The sequence below is a fragment of the Triticum dicoccoides genome, chromosome 4A (genome assembly GCF_002162155.2).
Source record: "Triticum dicoccoides isolate Atlit2015 ecotype Zavitan chromosome 4A, WEW_v2.0, whole genome shotgun sequence".
Lineage (NCBI taxonomy): Eukaryota > Viridiplantae > Streptophyta > Magnoliopsida > Poales > Poaceae > Triticum > Triticum dicoccoides.
The window spans coordinates 746,074,040-746,085,663 of record NC_041386.1 but is presented as its reverse complement, the minus strand read 5'-3'; positions in this window follow the sequence as shown (position 1 = coordinate 746,085,663).

Here is an 11,624-nt window from a genome sequence, read left to right as displayed (position 1 = left end):
GCATACGAATTCGGATTGGAACGATTCTTATATCAAAATTGATCGTTTCGACGAGACGAAAACAACCGGTGTAGATAATATTTCCATACGAGGCAGTCTTGGGGGCGTAATGTGCCGAATAGTGTTCTGAATACAAAATCTCAGTATTTCGAACACAACTTCGGCCTTCGAGATGAGATCGGATGGCCATGGCCCAAACTTCAAAGATGTTCGTATTGACAATAGGAAACTTTTTTATGTAGATCACTTCTCCATTTGAGGTCATATTAATTAAATTCTTGACCATGCCAAAATCTGGTGTCAACAGGGAGACATGAAGAAGGAGAAGGAGAGGCGCTGGAGCTCCGGTGCGGGTCGTGGCGTGCGCGAGGGATTGGGCGGGCTCTGAGCTTAGCCAGTGAAGGAAAGAGGAGTCGGGAGGCTCGGTGGTGGCCTCGATGCCATCTGCATCCATAGCTGGAGGGGGGAGGGGGCGTTGTGGGATGGGGAAGAACGAGTGGGGGAGAGACGAGGATGAGCAGTGCTGGCCGAGAAGATAAGGTTGTATTGTCGTCATGTTCAAGAGAAGCCACCACGCAGCGACACACATGTCTACTCCGACTTCTACATCAACACCCTTCCCCAACATCGTAAAAGCTCCGACGAGGCGAAGCCACTTCACCGACATGTCCTTCTTCCGATGAAGCTACCCATATCTTGCCGGGCACTGACGAGGCGAAGGCAAGCCACTAGGTCCGACACCGACGAGGCGGACACCACCTGGCCGGGCACCGATGAGGCGAAGGCCGCCCATCTGTCTGAGCTGACGAAGCCAGACATCTTGATCATCGAACATTGACAAGCCGGAGGGACATGGCCAAAGCATCGCCGAAGCGACGGGCGTGCCGCTCCACCCCTCTATCCCACAACATCATCACCATCGTCTACGCCGAGCACCTGGAGAGACTTGAAGACGACGACCATTGCAGCAGCTTAATCGGAGGTGGTCCGCGACTTCGACTCGGGGACGTAATTAATCGGGAGCCTTCCGAGGTCCTGTGAACTAGAACTTCACAATCGCCCAAGTCATATCGGCCGCGCTAGCAGGCCATGGAGCGCTTATGTAAAGGGATCATGTAATTTGTTTCTCCGATGAGAGATTAATAAAGTATAAGTTTCCCTATATTTTATTTGTGTACTCAGTACACTGGCACGCCCGCATATTTATTTCCCCGGCGCGTAGAGAAATAATAACACGACAACCATAGTTGTTTTTATTATTTTTCATGTCAAACAGACAGATTGCCGTTTTTCCGTTGTTAGCTCATACATGATTTTCCTCAGTTAAAAATCTGTGGGAAAAAACGAGGAGGCCAGATTTTCTGCGCGTATTAACAAGCACCATTCAACTCAAACAAGAATCGGGAACAGTCCACTCATATTCGCAATGGTCTTATGGGCTGGCCTCCTGTATATGTGACATTTTTTGGTCTAGGAGTAACCATCTCCTGTTAGTACAGATGATTTAAATGCTAGTGGGGGAGTACAGATGATAAAATGACTGGGCTTGACAAATAAAACTGAGGCTGTATTTTCATATCAAGTAAATCAAGTAGAGCAGCAAAGTTGGACAATTCGTAGCATGCATCCATTAATTAGAGCAGCAAAGTTGGGCTGCATCATCTTTCCTTTTATGAAGTTATATATTAGATATTTTAGTGTTACTATACTTTTTACAATTTCAGCAATAATTCTAGTTCAATCGAACACATTCCAGCATATATAATAAAATATAAATTACCTGTTTGGGCAGGATGTTCTGCCTTTCGTGACCTCTCCAATCTGCAGCATCCACGAAAACCGAGCACCAAATTAGCAATTTGGTAAGAACACTAGTAGAAAAGGGGGCAAAGGTTCAGGCCGGGTCAGCCCATTAGTCCCGGTTCAGTCCAGAACCGGGACCCATGGGGGCATTGGACCCGGTTCGTGAGCCCCGGGGGCCGGCCGGGCCATGTAGGCCATTGGTCCCGGTTCGTCTGGACCTTTTGGTCCCGGTTGGTGGGACGAACCGGGATCAATGGGCCTCGCTCCTGGCCCACCACCATTGGTCCCGGTTGGTGGCTTGAACCGGGACCAAAGGCTGCCCTTTAGTCCCGGTTAATTCCACCAACCGGGACCAATGAGGTGCCTATATATACCCCTCGCGTAAGAGCAGAGCACACTGCTCTGTTTTTTCTGGCCGCCGAGGGGGAGAGGGCTTGATGGTGCTCTAGCTCACCTCCTATGCACACAAGGTGTTCGATGGAATGCCCGAGCCACACTACTTAAGCTTTCTCCTCTCCAAGCTCGACCTCCAAGCTCCATTTTCCTTAATATTTGTCTAGGTTTAGCGGTCCGTCACGCCACGCCCCCTTCTTCACCGCCGTCGATCACCCGCGCCGATCTCATCGCCGGCACCACCGTGGTGAGCCTCTTGTTCTTATCTTCTTTCTGAAAGGAAAAATATTCTTATTTGTATGTTTAGATAGATACTTGTATTATTTTTTTACTTTTATTATTGCATCTTATATAGTGCGATGGTTTTGGTATCCGCCCCCGTCAGCCCTCGTCCTGTCTATGATTCGGATGTGGCATATATTATCTTTTCATAACTATTGGTTCATTTATTGTTTATGAAAATTATGCCGACCAACGTGACATAGATTTTATATATCTAGAAGGTTGTTGAACCGGAAATTCCAACCGACCCCTATTGTCGAGAGGTTAAATTTAGTTGAAGAAGAAAACAATTTCTTGAAGGAAAAAATAAGAAAAATTGAGGAGGAGAAGATGATATTGGAGTTGTATGTTGTGGATGCCGTCGATGATCACAAGATCAAGATGAATGCAAAACGCTTGAAGATTAGAAAGATTAGAAAATATGCCATTCATACCGACACTACAAGAAACCTATTAATCCATGACGGATTTTCGGTGAAAATTTCAAAATCGTCATGAACGGCCTAGTACAGCACCGCAAGCCCGCCAACAGCCCGTAGGAAGCCCTAAACCTTCCCCCGTATATATAAAGCCTAACCCTAAGACACACCCGTCCCTTATCTCTTTTCTCCATCCGCCGCCACCACACATCGCATCTCCTCGTCCCCGGCCTCCACCACCACGCATCTCCTCGTCCCGTCCTCCTCCTCCACGCCTCCCATCTTCTCCACTCCGTCCTTCGCCTCCACCTCCCCGCCTCCAACCGATGAGGGCAGCCAAGATCCAAGGCGACGGCGGCTGAAGCAGCCCGATGGAAGCGAAAGCCAACCATAGCAGATGCGGCAAGCAACTGTTGCTCACAAGCAACAACCAGGGCCATGGATCTACTGCAGGGGCCTTCTACTCCATCTCCCAGGCCGCACAGCTGCCTCGCCGTCCGGAGATTCGGATCGTCCAGCGCGGGACGAGGAGAGGACGACGACCGTGACCTGTAGGAGGCACAAGCTCGACCTTGCTGGGGACGAGACGCTCCGCACAAGGTCCCTCCCTACCCCCTCATGTCCTTTCTCCTCCATTCATTCTTTCTTTGTCCCATCCCCAATTGATTTTTTTTTTCTTCGATTCAGATCTGCAGGAGCTTTCTGCCTCTCCAGTTCCTTGGACGGTGACGACTGGCACCCACGCTCGAGCTCGACAGCGAGATCGTCCGCCCCGACCACCATGATTCCCCACAGAACAAGGTCGACCCTCTCGCTCTGTTTTTCTTTCCTTTCCAAGTGATTACTGCTCTGCTCTAGCATAGTTCTCCAAGGGCTCTCACATTTTCTTGTACTGAACCATGATGCACAAAACGTGGCCACTTTTTTTTCTGACATGCAAGTTACAGCCAACGATAGACTAGCATTGCGAGCAGTAGCAATGTAGAATTTATGAGATCTGCTAGTTAGTTTAAGATGCTAGTGTAATAAGTAAACGGCCATGAGATGCTCCTGTTGTTTCCTTGCTACTCTGTGCAAGCAGCAAGGATGTTAATTGCCAGTGGGGCAGCTGACTATGCTATCTGCCTTTTTGCCAAGGAGAAGAGTACCATGATATCTTATCCTTCCACTAAACAATCAAATTCTGGTAACTCTTAATTTATCTCCATGGGATCTACTTAGCTGACCACTTTGTCCAAGTAATATTTGTGGAAGATAGTGGGGTGCGATGTTCGAACAGTGTTTGTAAACACAAATGCACTTTTGGCTATTTTGACGAATCTGCATACTGTTCTTGAAGATGATATTTTACTATATAGGAACGATAATGAAAGATTGATGGCATTGAGATCCATAGCAATTCATTTACAACCATATACTTTTACTATAATCTTTGACTTTTTTATTCCTCATCATTTCTCCCTATCTTGGCAACTATAATTTTTTGAGGAATTTTCCTTGTAATTCAATCTTAATATTGATTTGATATACCTTGTCCTTTCTTGTTCTATAGTCATCCCATTGCTTACAAATTTGAAGGAAATGCTAATTTTATTACTTGATGGCTTATACCTGCACTTCGTGTTATATTTCTACATGCACGTTACTTCTAGATGCTTGGAGGCATGAAGTCAGGCTCGAAATTCCATAGTGCCTTAACCACCAATGGCAACATAATTATCAAATAAATTTCACAGATAAACTTGCAAAACACATCAAGTCTTTCATGTTTTTGAGCTAGTCCCATCGCCAATTTTTTCACACAAAATATGGGGCACGTACACAACTTGTTTCGAGTAGTAGTATTCTTCTTTTTTCCTTTTCATGTCTTAGCTTAGAAAGAACACTCTAATGGAAGGTCAACAAAAAGTCTAGCATAAGATCTATATGGGCCATAATGATTAGTATTTTTCCTCAAAATCTGCCTTGCATACAGTATACTGACGCGCAATAGCCACTTCCCACTTCCGGCAAGGTGCTGGATCTAGCCAGGCCGATGTGCCACACAGTTCATCAATTACCAGCTCTGCACGGCCGTGTGGATGTGTTAGGGCTGAAGTTTTCCTTCACAGTTTGTGTTCATGTTGCTCGAAATCCCCATCAGGTGCACGACAAAAAAAAAAACCTCAAAAAATAACAGAATTTTCTTTAGGAAGCGGGATGCAAATCCGGTCAAGTGTTGTGTTTGGTTTCCATGGATATTCTCAAAACGTGGGAAAGTGTCCAGTAAGCATCGATGCATCTAGTGTCCGTTATCTATATTTTCTTATTTGATTAACAATTCCATATCCTTCTCCTAAACGTACAGTTACATGCCTTCTTTTGCAGTCACGTCATTGCAGTTGGTCAACTGAAAATCCTACGTGGTGTTAGTCCATGACGGATTGTTCCGTCACAATGGTTTGGGCCTTGGGCGGGCCTGGGGAAAATCCATGACGGTGGAAATCCGTCATGGTCATCATGATGTCAAATTATGACGCGATATACATGACGGACATCGACTCCGTCATGGGTGGGCACCCATGACAGTTTTCTCTCTGTCCATGTCAACAGAACTCGGTGGCGCCGGATGGATCAAATCGGTAGGACTGAGTTTTACTTTTGGTTTGGACATATGTGGATATGAGAAAGTGGTTGAGGGCTTTTGGAGCATATCACTAAGCATTTTGAGCAAGCAAGCCATTAAGCAACATCTCATCCTCTTTTAATAGTATTGGCTTTCCTATAGACTCAATGTGATATTGGTTCACTAAAGTGGAAAATGTAGAGTCTTGGATTTTGAAGCTTGAGCCAATCTTTTGTCTTTAGCATTTTGAGGGGTCCACATTCCTTATCCATGCCATGCCAATCATTGAACTTTCCTGGTATATTTATCTTGAAATGGCATTAGTTCAATGAGCTATATGTTGTAAATCATTACCAAAACCACCCAGGGATAGTTGCACTTTCACCATGTCGTCGTTGAGCCCCGTCTCCATCTTCACATCGGCGAGCCCCGGCTCCGTCTTCACGGCGGTGAGCCCCTACTCCGTCTTCAGCTTAACAAGGCGGGGAGGAGCTGAGGAGGAGGCATGCCCGCCCTTGTTGATGACGATGTCGGCACCGCGGGTGCGCCGGCCGAGTGGCGTTTCTGCGGGCTTGGCCTTGAAACTGAAGAGCGTCGGCGACCCAGAGGAGTGGGAGGAGGATCGATCAGGAGGAGGAGGAAGAGGAGCCACTCCTCCTCGGCATCCATTGTCCGCCACTCTGGCAGCGGACCGGGGCGGCTGGGTACGTCAGCGGTGGATCGTTGCCGCCCTCGAGGTACTCGAGGACGACGTGGAGCGTGTGGCCGGGGGCACCCCACCACAGGCGGCCGTTGTCGCTGTTTTTTGCTCCCCCGCACCACCGGCGCGTTGTTGGTGGAGACCAGCGTCGGCGTTCGAAGTACGCCGCCCACGCCTCGTGGTTGCCGACATCATACTCCTAGAGGGCCCGCTGCTCCTCCAACAGAGACGCCGCGCACACTCGATCTCGGCGCGGAAGTTGTCGGGGCGCGTGATGTCGGGCAGCGGGGGGACGGGGACGCCGCCGGCACTGAGTCTGCACCGCCCCGGGGTGCGCATGTTGGGATGCGCCGGGTAGTTGGCTTCGTGCAGGAGATGGGTTTCCCACTCGTGCAGAGAGCGGCGGACGCAGCCATTGGCCGCCACCCCATCACCGGGAAACCTTTCGCCCAACGTCTGCGGCACACTAATTGGGAAATGCTTATACACAGGAGCTCACCAGTAGAGCTTTTAAAAAGGAAGCGCTTTATCTCTAAGAGCACTGCTACTATTCATATAGCAGTAGCGTTGTGGATACAAAACACGCTACTATTATAATTGCTATACCATTGCAGGCAGGCTAGATCATATGCAAAAAGCGCTAGTGCTATTGAACTCAGCAGTAGCGCTTTCCTCTAACCAGCACTACTGCTAAAAATGCTACTGCTATGTATCTTAGCAGTAGCGGTGGTTACGTACCAGCGCTAGCACTACGGGTAGCTTGTCCATCCGCGCGCGTCCTCACTCTCCACTCACACTCTCACTCCCTCAACTCCACCGCGCGTCGTCGCTGCCGTCACCCACCAGCGCCCCCTAGGTAACTCCCTCCCTCCCTCTCCGCCCTCCTCCTCATCCTCCCTTCGGCAGCCCCCTCCTCCTCCCCCTCCCTCCTCCTGCTCTTTCCCCCCTCCCTCCTCCTGCTCTCTCCTCCTGCCTCCTCCTCCCCCTCCTCCACCCTCCTCCTCCCACCTCCTCCTCCTGCTTTCTGTAATAGAAATTTTTTTAGTAATAGACTTTAGAAATAATTTTTTAGTACTAGGGTTTATGAAGATATATAGGTAGATGGATGGAGCTAGTTGATCTATCTATATATAGTAAGTGCTTAGTTCAACTAGTTGAATTAATAGAACTAGTTTATTTTTAGTAAGAACATTTAGGTATAAGAGATTTGATGATCTAATTAAAATTTTACTATAGAACTAGTTTATTTTTAGTAATAAAATTAACAGAACTAGTTTATTTTTAGTAAGTGCTTAGTTGAATTAATAGAACTACTTGAATTTATGTCATTATCACTTTGTCATCAAAGAATGCTATATGAGATTTGATGATCTAATTAGAATTTTACTCGATGGAATATGCAGGCTTTGTAGAGTCGTGTCTCCTTGGAGTGATCGTCATCCGAGCTACCTCAACTTCCTCTACACCCGAGTTAAACAGCTAAAAGTCCACCTCCTCCTTCTCAACTCCTCGGTATTGAATAGAGTAGAACTAGGGTATTTAGTTATGCTTCTTAACCAAATGAAATGATCAGGTTATAACATATATTGAAATGTTTTTGTCAATACTGAACCATTGAAATGCAATGAGCACCAGTTTATGCTCATGTGCGAATTGTTGGTTCATTTCCTAGTGGCCTATGTTTTGCCGGAGTGTTGATTCATTTCCGTTCCGGCAAATTCCAGGCACTCGATATGTCCTATTTTAGCAAAGGTCATGCCGGATTTTTCCGTGAATTTAAGCATGACTTGTGCTAGAATATATAGGAAATACCGAGTGCCCCGGATTTGCTAGAAAGAGAATTTAACGACATTTCGAGGTGACTTTAAGTCTATCGAGGCTCCATACATGACAGTCAAAAAATCAGTGAGGGAGAGTCTCCACTATATATGAGAGAAGAAGAATGCCGACTGTTGTCATGGGGGTCGCTTCTCCTTCTTCTCTTTGTGCTAGACCTTTGTTATGCACTAGGGGAAGAAGGAGTAGCGACCATCATTGACGGTCAAATAATCGGAGAGGGAGTACCTGCCATATACGTGAGATAAGAGTTTAGGAAGGAAGACTCGACAGACCTAAAGTCAACCCGTTGCATTCACCTATTGAGTAATAGTGATCTATGTGTTGAGTTTCCTGGTAGTTGCCTTCGAATGATTTCCAATGTTTCAAATATGAACATAGGAAATGTCTGACGACGAAAGGAAATTCGTTATGTGCGAATACTGCTAAGATGAGCGTTGCATGTGCGTGATGTCTACTACGCAACTTTATTCATGTAGACTCATGTTGGGCCTCCAAGCGCAGAGTTTTGTAGGACAGTAGAAAATTTCCCTCAAGTGGATGACCTAAGGTTTATCAATCCATTGGAGGCGTAGGATGAAGATAGTCTCTCTCAAGAATTCCTGCAATCAAATACAAGAAATCTCTTGTGTCGCCAACACACCCAATACAATAGAAAATTATATAGCTGCACTAGTTCGAAGAAGAGATGGTGATAAAAGTGTAGTATGGATAGTAGATATGATTTTTTTAGTGCGGACAATAAAAAACAGCAAGGTAGTAAATAGTAAAACGGAGCACAAATGGTATTGCAATGCTTGAAAATGAGGCCTAGGGTCCATACTTTCGCTAGTGCAATCTCTCAACAATGCTAATCTAGTTGGACCCTCAATGTGCAATGAAGAATCACTCCAAAGTTCTTATCTAGTGGAGAACATAAGATGAAATTGTTTGCAGGGTACGAAACCACCTCAAAGCTATTCTTTCAGTTCGATCCATCCAAGAGTTTGTACTAAAATAACACCATATGACATACATCAACCAACTCTAATGTCACCACAACTATCCGTGAGTTAATTCTATGATATGCATCGAACAACTTCATGATCATAATATTCAATCCACACAAAGAACTACAAGGAGACCCAAAGTTTCTATTGGAGAAAAGATAATAAAAACATGCATCAACCCCTATGCATAGATTAACACAATTTCACCTCGGGAATACGCAAGTTGAGTGCCATAACATACATCAAGTAAATCAATATGATACCCCATTGTCGCCTGAGGTATTCATACCGCAAGACATATATCATGTGTTCTCAAATCTGAACATTCAATCCGACAAGACAAAACTTCAAAGGGTAAAGATTCAATTCATCACAACAAGAGTAGAGAGGGGAGAAACATCATATGACCCATCTATGTTAACAAAGCCCATGACAGATCAAGATCGTGACATCTTAAGATCACGAGAGAGAGAGAGAGAGAGAGAGAGAGAGAGATTAAACACATAGCTACGGTACAAACCCTCAGCCCTGAGGGTGGAGTACTCCCTCCTCATCGTGGTGGCCACCGGGATGATGAAGATGGTCACCGGTGATGATCTCCCCCTCCGGTAGGGTGCCGGAATAGGCTCCCGATTGGTTTTCGGTAGCTACAGAGGCTTGTGGCGGCGGAACTTCTGATCTAGGTACTCCCGAGGGTTTTTGGAATATTCGAGAATTTTTAGGGCGAAGAGGGGGTACCGGAGGCCACCGAGGTGGGCACAACCCCCAGACGTGCCCTGGTGGGTTGTGCCCCCCTCGGGGCACCCCCCAGATGCTGCTCTGCCAATTGGTAGTCTTCTGGTCCATAAAAATCCACAAAAAGTTTCGCGGATTGATGGATTACCCACCGTGCATAGACCAATCAGCAACAACATCAACAGTAGGTAGTAGAAGTAAAAGAGGGAGGGAACTATCGTGCACAGGGCCACGGCCAGGAGTCGGGGAGGACGGGGCCGGAGTCGGTGAAGAGGCCATTATCCTCCATGTGGTTCATGCCGTTGCCGCTGTAGTCAGGCATTTTTGGAACTCCTATAAATGAGATGGAAAACAGATTAGTCATAAGTAAACAATCACTGTTTGCATCAGTACATTGACACTTGCAAGTAATACATCATTCACTTAAAACAAGTAAGGTCAAATAGATACATGACATGACATAGAAGCAGATGTAGCCAGCCAAAGATGGAACTTGTATAGACCTTTAAAAAATCCATACAAGTCAATGAACTAAAATAACAAGATAAAAAGATGTTGCCAGACAAAGATGGCATTTGTATGGACCTTGAAAAAAAACATACAAGTCAGGGATGCATACTGATTTTACTAATATGTTATAATTGTCTACTCTCGAGTTGCAGCATCACTTCACAACATGCTACACTCTTAGGTATGTTAAGCAACGCCTATTTATCTGAACTTAGTGTTGATAAAAAGTGTTTGCTGAATTCCATAGGGCAACATATGAAGTGAGGAGATTTATTCCTCATGACACTACAGGTAGATATCAAGAACACAAACTAATGGGTATATATGCATGCTTAGATCTCCCTCATACTTGAAATTTTAAGGATACACAACCATACTTAGATCTCCCTCTACATCACCACTAGGACTTGCATTAACTTGACCGCCAGTAACTAAAAGCCATAGTAATTGACAAGATTTGCATCAAGCTAAACTTACAGAGCTAGTACTGCTTGTTGGTCTTCTTGGCGACATGCCCAGCACTTGCAGCCGCGGCCTCTTGGTCAATCTCGGTGACATGCCCAGCAATTGGCTCCGACATGGCTCCGATGCCGCCGACTGACGTACGAGGGCGACCACGGTCGGAACTTGCCTGGACGCGCGCGGATGGGGTCTCCAGAACTAGGTCTGCCATAGTCGCGTGTTGCGCCACCGGCCGTCGTGACGGTCTTGACTTGCTGGCCATCGCCTGATTTCGCTCCCGCTCCCGCTGCTCGCCTGCAAGTATATATACCAATAAAACAAGGTAAAATGAGAACCAACATAGCACTTTTTGTATTACTAGAACAAAACTGAAATTCAAACAATAACATGGCCCTTGGTATGGAAACAATTCTGCAGGTATATACCAATAAAATGAAGTGAAATGAGAACCAACGGCACAATGTCCAAAAAAGGCCAGCAGGATGAAGCTATAGCCAGCTAGCTATGCACCATCGGTGTTTGTACGGCCAGCTCAGAAGCATAACATGGCTAACGTAAGGAGCGACACAACAGTTGTTGTGATACCACAGAAAAATTGGGATTCAAACCTAACATAGCCCTAGTATCGAAATAAAAACGCTAGCAGAGTGATGCTTGTTGTTGATCCTTGTTACTACATGGCCATTCAGTGTCGTCGCTAATGAATCCTGAGTGCAAAGAGGACCCCCTGCTCTAGCGAGTGTACTAACGGAAAAGAGACAATTAAGGTTCTCATTACTCACAAAACCCACAATGCTTTATTTCAGGTGGAGATGCTCTAATCATCCTTTCCTCCTTTTACTAATGCTCTTGACCATGTACAACGGACACATTCTACCATCAAAATGAAA